The 10,970-nt window shown below is 41.7% G+C and overlaps 1 protein-coding gene across 3 annotated transcripts in view; it reads right to left on the bottom strand.

The window, feature by feature from the left end:
- The window catches only part of Dnajc5b (DnaJ heat shock protein family (Hsp40) member C5 beta), a 99,416-nt gene extending 93,602 nt beyond the window's left edge, over positions 1-5,814 (bottom strand). The window contains exon 1 of one of the 3 annotated variants that reach the window (XM_021158366.1): positions 5,703-5,814. The gene's annotated coding sequence lies outside the window, so the exon portion shown is untranslated. The remainder of the gene's footprint in view (positions 1-5,702) is intronic. The other 2 variants (XM_021158367.1, XM_021158368.1) reach the window with 2 other exon arrangements.
- Between the last annotated feature and the right edge of the window lie 5,156 nt (positions 5,815-10,970).

Below are 10,970 nucleotides of genomic sequence, written 5' to 3'. Positions count from 1 at the left end.
TGTTATATATTTTAGTTATTTAAATACTCTTTTAAAGTCGACTTTTATGGGGGACTTTTGGGATAGCATTGGAAATGTAATTGAGGAAAATATGTAATAAAAATATTAAAAATCAAAAAAAAAGAAATAAACAAAATAAATTTTATTAAATAAAAAAAAAAAGGAATTCAGCCTCAGAAATGCTAAAAAAAAAAGTGTGAAGCCCACAGAGATGAGTGCTGAGATGACAGGAAGTTGAAAGTAGCCAGATCCATCTGGGTTTTGGGGGGTGCAGAAAAGAAATGAGGGAAAAGAAAAAGAAAAGCATAAAGGGCCTTGAAGACCAAGCAATTGGATTCTCTGTTTTGCAAACATCTGTTTTTAAACTGGGGAGTAACAATCTCTGTTTTGGAAACAGTATCTAATGGGTTGCAGAGAACTGAATTAAGTAAGATGAGTAGAAAAAGATGACCAGGTAGCAGCAGGTAGATATCACTAGGAATGATAAATTTGAAGGCATAGAGCTGTAAGTTTATATGGTGAGGTGGACAAAGGCAGAGAGACAGGTATTCAAGAATACTCCAGATACCCACTATGACTTCTAGTACTGTCTCTGATTGAGGCAGGAATCTACAAGGGGTGCAAATTAGAGGAAGACAATAATTTAGATTTGGAATATGCAGGCTTTAGGGTATTTGCTCACAAGCAAGCCAGCATAAAGGTTTAGTTCCGACCTAGCCATAGCTACAGTATGTGACCCCTTACAGATACCTTCTCACACCTTTCCCCTCCTTCCTTGTGTCTGCGTTTCTACAGCTCCTGTTTTCTATGTCCCAGTCAAGGACAGGAAACTATTCCCTGTGTTTATGAAAGCAAAGGGATAATGAGTGGCAGTGAGGCAAGTCCTGCCAGGGTCAACGTTTTCATTAGAAAAAATGTTTTTCTTCCCCAAGCATGGGTCAGTCATACTGTTCCTCTTCCTCAAGGTTCCTCCCATGGCCCAATGCTCCCTGACACTCCAGACCACTTCACTATTTCTTTGCTGAGCCCCATGGGCACTTTGAAGTCTGAAGGAGGCACATTTTTCACATAGTTAGAGTTTCTTCTTTGCCTTTGAACTCTTTGCAGGTGTACATATCACGCTAAGTAAATCCTTGACATTTGAAAAGGTTCAGCTTCTGCAGTATTTCATTTTCCTATTGCCCTTGTGCTTGATACAGTTCCAGGCACAAACACATTCAAAATATAAATTGGACTGAAACCTATATTGAAATCTTTAGGGTGAAAATAGCCACCTTGAAAGGATGTTACAGTGGGGGATGGCGTACTGGTTAGGAACGTGAAACCATGTTAGATTCTAACATATAAGCCAGTATAACAAGAATCCTCTTTAAAATGGTGACTTTTTCTTCTTCAAAAGAGGAGAATGCTTGCTGCAAGGCATAACTTGGTGACCTTGCCTTGTATGTTTGAGACTCTGAGTTCAACTCTCAGTTCTGCAAAAAGTTAATCAACCAATTAATAGTTTGAGGGATTGCCCTTAGTTTGTGAACAATACTGGCTCATAAAATGCAGACCTTGCCATTTACAGAAGATGATGCCCAACAGCATAAATGACAAGACTTGGGGTAGAGGGCTTCCTTTTGGTTACAGTTCTGTTGGCATGTCCATTGGGATAGTTGGGCAACTTAAAAGAGGGGTATTCGTGAGTCAGCTTATAACACCATTCCTCAGACAGAAGAGGAGAGGCAGCAGACCTGTGGTGGCCAGACTGTGCTGGTCAAGATGGAGAAAGCTATCTGGGGGTGAGGCGCAGACATATGGTTTGTCTTGTGTGCCCTGGCCATCAAGCCTTTAGCCTCTGGCACTCTATCATTGATGCCACTAATTCATACAAACTCTCCATTGCGAACATCCTAATCCCTCTATGGGCCACATGAGAACTCCGGCACATAGCTCCAAGAGGCACAACTGATATTAGGAAGAGTGTGTACCAAGGAAGGTGGGTCAGGTTTACTAGGGAGCAACAAGAGGCATGCCTCCAGAAGTGGCAAGAGCAGGAGTGGAGGGGAGAGGGAGGTTGTGCAGGCACTACCACCGTGGCCTCGAAGCTTGGCTGAAGGCTTGTTTTGGAGCATACCTTTTCCCGCCTGAAGTTCTCAGGAGGCACAGGGTAAACAGCAGGAGAACTCCTTGTGCCCTTGGTAGCACCAACACCCATTGACTCTGGGTCACATTCCTTTCCAGACTTCACAGGCCTCAGGTTACAAAGGCCTTGTTGCACAATCCATAGAGGAGCAGGTATGATGGGGGCTGGGTTAGATTGATGGTGTGTGCCCTGCGTGTGTCAGGGAGCTATGTGTGGTCAGATGCCCAGGCACCTAGGTGGTAGCAAGACTCAGCAGCCAATGTCTCATGATTTTTTTTTCAGAGTTATCCTTCTTTCTTATATCCCCTCTGGAAGCTTTTAGGTACCACTTGTCAAGCTGCAAGTTTTGCAGTAATTTTAGGGGAAATATTCCAAATGCTTACTAGGCACACCTGCATTTCAGTTTATTGGAGAGAGCTGGAACTTCAAAACCACACTGCAGAAGCTAAATCTAAACTTCCTTTCTTCCACAACAATCAGCTCCCTCCTACCATAGTACGTGAAAATTACTCAATATATTACACAGCTTTTGCAAGTAATATGGAAGTGGAAAGATAGACCACAGCTCTATTCAAAGCCTATGTCACAACAGGCTGCTTTTTCTAAGGAATGTTCATAATTCTCTTTACCACAGACAAGTCTGCATGGAAATCCAGGAATATATGGAAGAGTCTTTTAGGAGTTAGACATTTCAGTTGGCTTTAAACAAATATAAACCTATAACGTCAAAGATCATCTGCATTTACCAGTAGCAGTGAAAGTATTTACCACCCATTTCCAGTGATGGAGAAAGCTTACAACTATGACAATTAGGATTTATTTATCTTAAACAATTATCGGTTTCACTCAATTTCTTGCAGAACTTAGGTCTTTGTATAGACATTAACGTATTTTCAAGGAGTTCAGTTAGAAACTTGGTGTTCCTGTGTCCAGAGCGTGCCCAGGCATAAACTTACAAACTGATTGGAGATGTAAGACATACAGTGCTACAGAAAAATCCTGGCAAGGCTGAAGAAGCACCCAAGCTACCAAGATAATTTCCAAGGGAATCTGAAGTCATAGGAAAAGTTAGCAAATATGTTGGATAATAATGGTGAGTCACTTACCATTTACGTGTCAAATAGCCTCAGTCACCATACAGTGTTATCTACTCATACACATACAGGCTTACACATATACATTCATAAATTAGCATGACCTGCTACACTGAAAAAGGCAAAGCCACAGGAAGACTGTATTTATTACAAGGTAAAAGTCTTGTCTAAATGCTTAATAGTGTATGTACATGCAGTGTGTGCCTGTTGTATATGTTTGTGCCTGTATGTACTTGTGTGTGTATGAAAATGTGGGGCCAGAAGTCAAATCTGAGTTCCTCTATCCATCTCCCAAATCGTCATCATCATCATCATCATCATCATCATCGATGTAGCATTTCTTAAGAAACCTCAAGGCTACTAGTTAAGGAAGACTAGCCAGCTAGTAAGCAGCACAGATCCTCCTGCCTCTCCATCCGTAGCTCTCTGTTCACAGGCATGTACCAACACACCATTTTTTCCCATGAGTGCTGGGGATCAGAACTCTGGCCCTCGTGTCTGCGTGTAAACAGAGCCGTTTCCCCAGCCCATTTTTTTGTTTGTTTTCTTTGTAATGGGCTGTATCTAATCAGTTTTCAAGACAAGGTAGCTTGCTAACTTCCCTGTGGGTTTTTTTTCATCATTATCTCAAACTTTTGGGTGGGTTTGGGGTCTTGACCGTACATCTGTTAGTCACGAGGCAGTGCAGAGGCTAAAGGATGAGCAATGTTATCTTTAGACGTGGCCCGCAGTTACCAATAACCGGCGCGGGAAACGAGGTGTTCTCATTTTTAGAGTATTCTAAACTTGGAAATGCACAGAGTTAGCTCAGATATAAACTAATTTAACATGAGTCAAGGACAGAGTGTACTGGAGCAACCGCCTAGCTGACAAGACTGGAACTGTGGCTCCCGGCCAACACACCTCCCTGTGCTGCTGTCCTCGGACAGGAGGGGCTGGGGCAGTTTCCTAGATGATCCCTACAACTCTAAAATCCTGTGCCACGTGGCAAAGTTCATGAATATTACAGCCAATAAATGTAAATACAGATGAATTAGGAAACTATGCTTACATAAAGCCTGGCTTTTCGGTGTCTATAGAATGAAAGAAGTCTAAAAATTGACCAGTGAAAGTTTAGTTTTCAGAACCTTAAGAAATTGGACCATAACTCAATTGTGAAAAAACATAGCAACCTTCCAGATGGAAGTTGAATGTGTGCTATATAGCGAGCAGACAAGCACTTCTGCTTTGTTCTGGGTCCGTCAGCAGAGGCAGGCGGATTTCTGAGTTCGAGGCCAGCCTGGTCTACAGAGTGAGTTCCAGGACAGCCAGGGCTACACAGAGAAACCCTGTCTCGAAAAAACCAACCAACCAACCAAACAAACAAACAAAAAAGTGTCTCACATGCTATGGGTTACTGCTGCTTTCGTAGAGTGTCGGGACCCTGGTCTTACGGCTGTGATACACATGCATGACTGTTGGAAGCTGAGTGAAAACTGTAGCCCAGGTGGATTTGATCCCCTTTCTTGTCTATTGTGCCTGGTGTGCCCTGTAGGTTACTGATCCTAATCAGAGCCCCAGGCTACTCCTTCCACAGTGCCCTAACACGGCTCTTGCAGACCATGTTCGGAAAAGCCTGTTTGAGTAGTCCTAGCCTTTGACTGTGGAGTTGCTGTGTGTTAAGACCCAAGGGAGTCCAAACAGAGATGAGTCAGGGCCTGGCACCAATCCTAAGCTCCGCCCTGCTGCTAAACAGAACAGCTATTTGCTGTCACTTGGAGTCTTTCTAGGCCTCCAGGAAGAAACAAATACTTTAGAAGCCAAAACCCCAAAGCAAAGTAAAGAAAACAGAACTGTTTACATGTCCAGCAACGATTCACTGCCGAGTCCCTAGACATGGGCGGAGTGGAGTAGGGGTAAAAGCAGATGAACTGTACAACTTGACTTCTCAACCACAAGGCCTCTCTCTCTTACACTGTCCCTAGGGCTGGCCTTTTGCCTCTGAAGTCTTGGAATTTCGAAACTAGACTTTGAAGTTAATCCCTATTGTTAACCCATAATACACCTTTCTCCTTCGTATATTAATTTTTGTTGTATTTTTAAAACCACCTCTATTAAAATTATTCTTTCACTTAAATATTTAAAATATTTACTCTTCTCTGTCATCCTGGGAGAAGTCACTAAAAACCAAAACTCCTGTGTAGAAGACTATCATAGAATGAGTGAATTCCTTTAGAAAATAACCATGAACCGACGACCGCTGGAGACACCAGTGCTTTCTGCACTTTCACAGAAGTTGAGGAGGGGCCAGTGGGTATCTGAGAACTTTATAAATGCCTGTGTTTTGTGGCTTCATAGCCTCCTGGATGTACCAGCTTTACTTCTGCTGGGAGCCCCTCTGGATTCCTACCATCCCTTAAAAAAATAGGTACCCGTGTAAGTGTCTCCTTTTCCTTTAGACACTATTAAGTTCTGTGATTAGCTTAGCAAAAGTCATGTACCTTGTACCTGAACTGGAGGCATGGCTGGCTGATCCTTCTGGGTTCTTCCACGAGTGTTCTGCCCCTGCTCTGTCAATAACTGAGCCTCCGTTGCTTTTCCTTCTCAGATGCTAAGCTCTAGTCTATGCTGGGTATTGTGATGTCATAGACTAGAATTTCCCCCACCCCCACTACCCAGCTGAGACCTTTTCACCCACATCACTAACGGTCTCTCAATTTTCATTTACTTTAGCACTCAGGACCTTTTGAAATCTCCGGGAAGAAACACTGAAGACTGTGGTGGTTGGAATATGCTTGGACCAGGGAGTGGCACCATTAGGAGGTGTGGACTTGTTGAAGGAAGTGTGTCACTATGGGGGTAGGCTTTGAGAGATCTTCCTACTAGTTGCCTGAGGATGCCAGTCTTCTGTTTACCTTTCTGAACAAGATGTAGAACTCTCAGCTCCTCCAGCACCATGCCTGCCTGGACACTGCCATGCTTCCTGCCATGATAATACTGGACTGAACCTCAGAACCTGTAAGCCAGCCCCAGTTGAATGTTGTCCTTTATAAGAGACACCTTGATCATGGTATCTGTTCACAGCAGTAAAATCCTAACTAAAAGACCATCCATCTCACCTGCTTTACACATAATAGCATTGATAGCCTGGAGGGTGAAGTGTCTGAGCTAACTAGAGCCCAGAGGCCCTCTGTGTTGTGCTCTAACCCTTCTGGACACATTGCATTTATATCCTGATCTCCTGTCCAGAGTTCATCAACAGCAGGGGTTTCTGGCAGGTAGCTCAAGAGACTACCTGCATCTGCATGACAAGAAGCCACCCAAATAAAGTGCATTGCAGTAACTGAGCATTCGCAGTACAGACCACTCATTTTTCTAACAACCTATAGATTCCAGGAAGAGATTGTCCTAACCTGGACTCAGAAATCCTGGCCCACCAAATCAATTCTAGAATAGCAAGTAATGTGACTTCTGAGTAATTGATGTTTTCACAGATTTGGTGATGAGTAAGAAAGTCAAAGCTACTAATCATATTTACTGCAATGACACATCACATTCTAGTATCTACTAGAAAAGGAATATCAGTAAAGAAACAGATTTCTGCTATAATGTACTTCATATCCCCGTCTCCTTTTTGTAGACATTTCCCCATGATGTTAAGAGATTATCTTCACTGTGTAAGCTGACTTGTATCTTTCAGAGTATCGCAGGGGTGAGGGAACACATATCACACATATCATTTGTAACACCAACAAATAACTTTTTATATCATGCTTCAACATTTACAAGCCATTTTCACATATATCATTTCATTTAATCACATCTCAGTGAGGTATATTATGTTTAGTACAATTTTATGGATGAGAAAATTATAGCTTAAAGTGGTTATGACTTGCACAAGATCACGAAGTTAATTAAGTAGAAAGGTTAACATTAACTGTAAACCAGATCTTCCAGCCAAGCATTTTCTGCAACATATAGAGCTTGCCCTGGGTCAGAATTGCCATTTGGTCTCAGAAAAAAATTTAAAGGCAAGTGCATTAAAGGACCCTTTAAGGAATAAAGAAAAATCACTCCCATGGGTTATAAACGCTGTTTTATTAACTTCCTAAATGCTTGCATAAAAACTAAAAGGAATGGTTGATGCACACATAATTTCAAACTTTGATCTAATTACTACCCTTCCACTCAATTCCACATCTGTGAATCTCCCAAGATATCCAATATGGACATGAACAATATTTAAATGTAAGAGTTGTTTGTAACACTGTTTATAACAAAAGAAACACTAAAAGCTCAGCAGTAGAAAAGTGGTAAAAAAAATGAATATGCTAAACTCATGAAAATGTTTTTGAATAAAATTTCCTGGGCCATGGACTCCATTGTTGGCCATTTGTTTGCCATCTTTGGAATGTTGCCAGGAACACTATTTACTTGATATTTTCCTTGAAATTAACTCATATTTTAGTAAGAAAACACTGATTGACAGTATTTTATATAACAGGTTGAAGTATAGCATCAAAGATCATGTGTGATGATGACATCAGGGGAGTGGTTGGTATTAATACCTTAGTTTTGTTCTTACACCTAACTGAAAATATACAACTGACTTAATCAAATCCCAATTAATGACTTTCATTTCCATCAAAAGTTGACCTTTCTGTATGAAAACACAAAACACCTTTTCATCACTCATCTATAAAAGGTTCAGTGCAGAAGTGAAGAATTTGTTTAATTCCATATCGTAGCTAGATATGTTTCAATACACCTTGCACTAAATCAACAATCTGCCAAAACTTGTTTTAATAATCACCTTACGTAGATAAGTGTACTCATAGCAAGATCAAGGCCCCTTTTCCCAAAGTAGTTCCATCAAGCTGTTTCCTCTAGGGAAAAACATGATCCTCAATTGTGTTCCATCTTGACTAAACACCCCAAAAATTATATTCTATAGAGTGTGGATGCCACTGTTTCTCTGTTTCTGTAATGCAACTCAAATACTACCTGTCTGCGAGTTGGGCACAGCCTCACCTGGAGTATATGTAGCACTAAGTCCCTGGGAAAGGGATGCTCAAGATCCTATCCTCCTGTTGGTTGACTCTTTTCTATGGTAAATGAGGTACGATAGCAAAGGGTTTTGTTCAACTTGAAGGTGGATTTACTCGTTTTGATCTATAGACCACCAAGATGAGACCCACCTACTGTGTGTGTGTGTGTGTGTGTGTGTGTGTGTGTCTGTGTGTGTGTCTGTGTGTGTGTCTGTGTGTGTGTGCAGTCAGCCCTCTTATTTGCATGGGCACCCTATCATAGATTCAACCACACTGCAGATGGACAGTATGTAAACATCTGTCTATAGTGATATGTACTGGCCATTACTCCCTAGACTATACAGTATAAGAACTATGTCCTGACATTGTCTTAAATATTATATACACTCTATGGGTAGTTTAAACTATTGGGAGTGTGTGTGTGTGTGTGTGTGTGTGTGTGTGTATGTGTGTGTAGTGTATAGCCTTATACAACAGCTCCTCAGCTAACGCTGAGGGCTCAGAAGCCCCTCTCCCAAACTGGGACGTTTTTAAAGAAAATGCTGGTTGGTGAAAGACTTCACACCTTGTACATCATTATGTTTGGCCCAAGCTACTAACCATACTCTAAGGACATTTTCCAAGGCCCATGAAGCACAGTGTGGGAAGTTAAGTCTTTACTAGAGACTAAAAAAAACCTATTTGTTCTTTAATGAATTTTATTTCTACTTAGATTTTAGGTTTTATTTTCCCTTTCTCCTTTTCTTCCTTCCTCTCTCCCTCTTTCTCCTCATCCCTCTTTCTCCTTTTCCTCCTCCTCGTATCTCTGTGTCATTAAAAATTGAACCCAGGCCTTCATATCCTAAGCAAGTAGTTTATTGCTGGGCTGTATCTCCAGGCCACTCATTTTTTAATTGTTTTTTCCTTACAAATTATTTTTTATTTTCTTGATAAAATGCTTGAGACTATGTCTGTCTACTCAGGATTTTCTAAAGTTAAACACAATACTTGTCATTGATTTTGCACTGTTTATGATGTTATGTAGAAACAATAAAGAAACAAACAAATAAATGGTAAAAAAAAATTTTTAAAGCAAAATCCTCACTTGCTAGCAACCAGAGTCTAACTGCTTTAAGCCTGAACAAGGACACAATGTTTTATATTGTGACCTAAGTCCAAACTGCTATTCTCAAGAAGGGCAAGAACATTAAGATTTTAGTACATAACGAGATAGTGAGCACCTGTTACCCAAACAAATAAAACTGGGAGAGAAGGCTAGGAAACTGTTCTGAACTGCAGGAGAAGGACCCTATTCCCTCCAAGACAGGAGATTCTCAGAAAAAATTTCCAGTATTTCTGCCAGTGCTGTGTTCTCTTTAGTATAACTTTCATATCAATATTAGTCTGGTAAATACTTTTACTCCCATACTTTGGGCTTGTTCTGGCATGATACCTTAAAAACTTAATAAATGAACACAATTGGTGCATGAATTTCTAGATGCTTTCATTAATTTTACTTCAGTGACCCACTGAACAGCATAGCAACAGTTGCCAGGGCTCAACCTACAAAGCAGGCTGTGGCTGTGAACAAACTGTCTGGTAGAGATTTTAATCAAGTGTTGGTGACTCTAAAGCTGAAGTCTCTTTTAAATCATGTTATGAAAATTCAACATCCTGAGAAGAGCATTGTAAGCCAGGCCTTTTCCAAAAAAAAAAAAAATGCTTACTCTTGAGAGTAATGTAAGTATGCCTGCAGAATCCAAAGGATATTGGTTAGTATATGAGACCAACCTCATATACTCACAGACATCATACTATTTCTTCAACAATAATGTACCACTGCATACTCAAATAGAATTCAGTGTGTATGTATGTTGCAGGTTGGGGTCGATGGTATACTTGTATGTATGTTGCAGGTTGGGGTCAAAGGTATACTTGCATATGGAGGCCAGAGGCTACCTTATTCCCTTGAGACAGGGCCTCTCAATGAACCTGGAGCCCACTGTTCCCACTAGGCTCACTAATCTGTGAACTCCCAGAATCTACCTGGCTCTGGCTCCCAGTAGAACCCCTGGCTGGGATTCTATGTAGACCCAGCCGTGTCTGGGTCTTTCTTGTTATTGTTTTTAACACTGGTGCTAGAGATTCTTGAGACCTGCACAGCAAGTACTTTAACCCACTGATTCATCTCTCCATCCTTAGAATTTAATTAATTGCTTAGGAACTTAGTCTGCACAGGTGAGAGTGTGCACCACAGAAGCTGACAGCTTCTGGAACCGGCAGGAGCCACAAAACCGCTGAGGCAGCACCCTTTTCGGGCCTCAGACAGCCGGCCACCTCCCGACCAGTGGGCAGGTGTCCGCCTGGCTCGGAAGCCCTCTGCCTCAGGAACAGCGAGCGCCATCTTGGTTTCGGGACTCAGCCGAACTTAGGAACTTAGTCTGCACAGGTGAGAGTGTGCACCACAGAAGCTAACAGATTCTGTGACCTGCCAAAGCAACACAGCTTCTGGGAAAGGTCCAGTTTTGGGCCTTCTTCTTCAGCCAGGAGGAGTTCCAAATGCAAGATATCTGTGCACCTTCCCTGTGAGGGGAGAGCTTGCCAGCAGAGAGTGCTCTGACCACTGAAACTCAGAGGAGAGAGCCTGTCTCCCAGGTCTGCTGATAGACTGTAACAGAATCACCAGAAGAACAATCTTTAACAGAGTCAACTATAACAACTAACTCCAGAGATTACCAGATG

The sequence above is a fragment of the Mus caroli genome, chromosome 3 (assembly GCF_900094665.2).
Source record: "Mus caroli chromosome 3, CAROLI_EIJ_v1.1, whole genome shotgun sequence".
Taxonomy (NCBI): Eukaryota; Metazoa; Chordata; class Mammalia; order Rodentia; family Muridae; genus Mus; species Mus caroli.
Note: the sequence above shows the minus strand (reverse complement) of the source record. Positions and strands in the feature narration are given on the sequence as shown.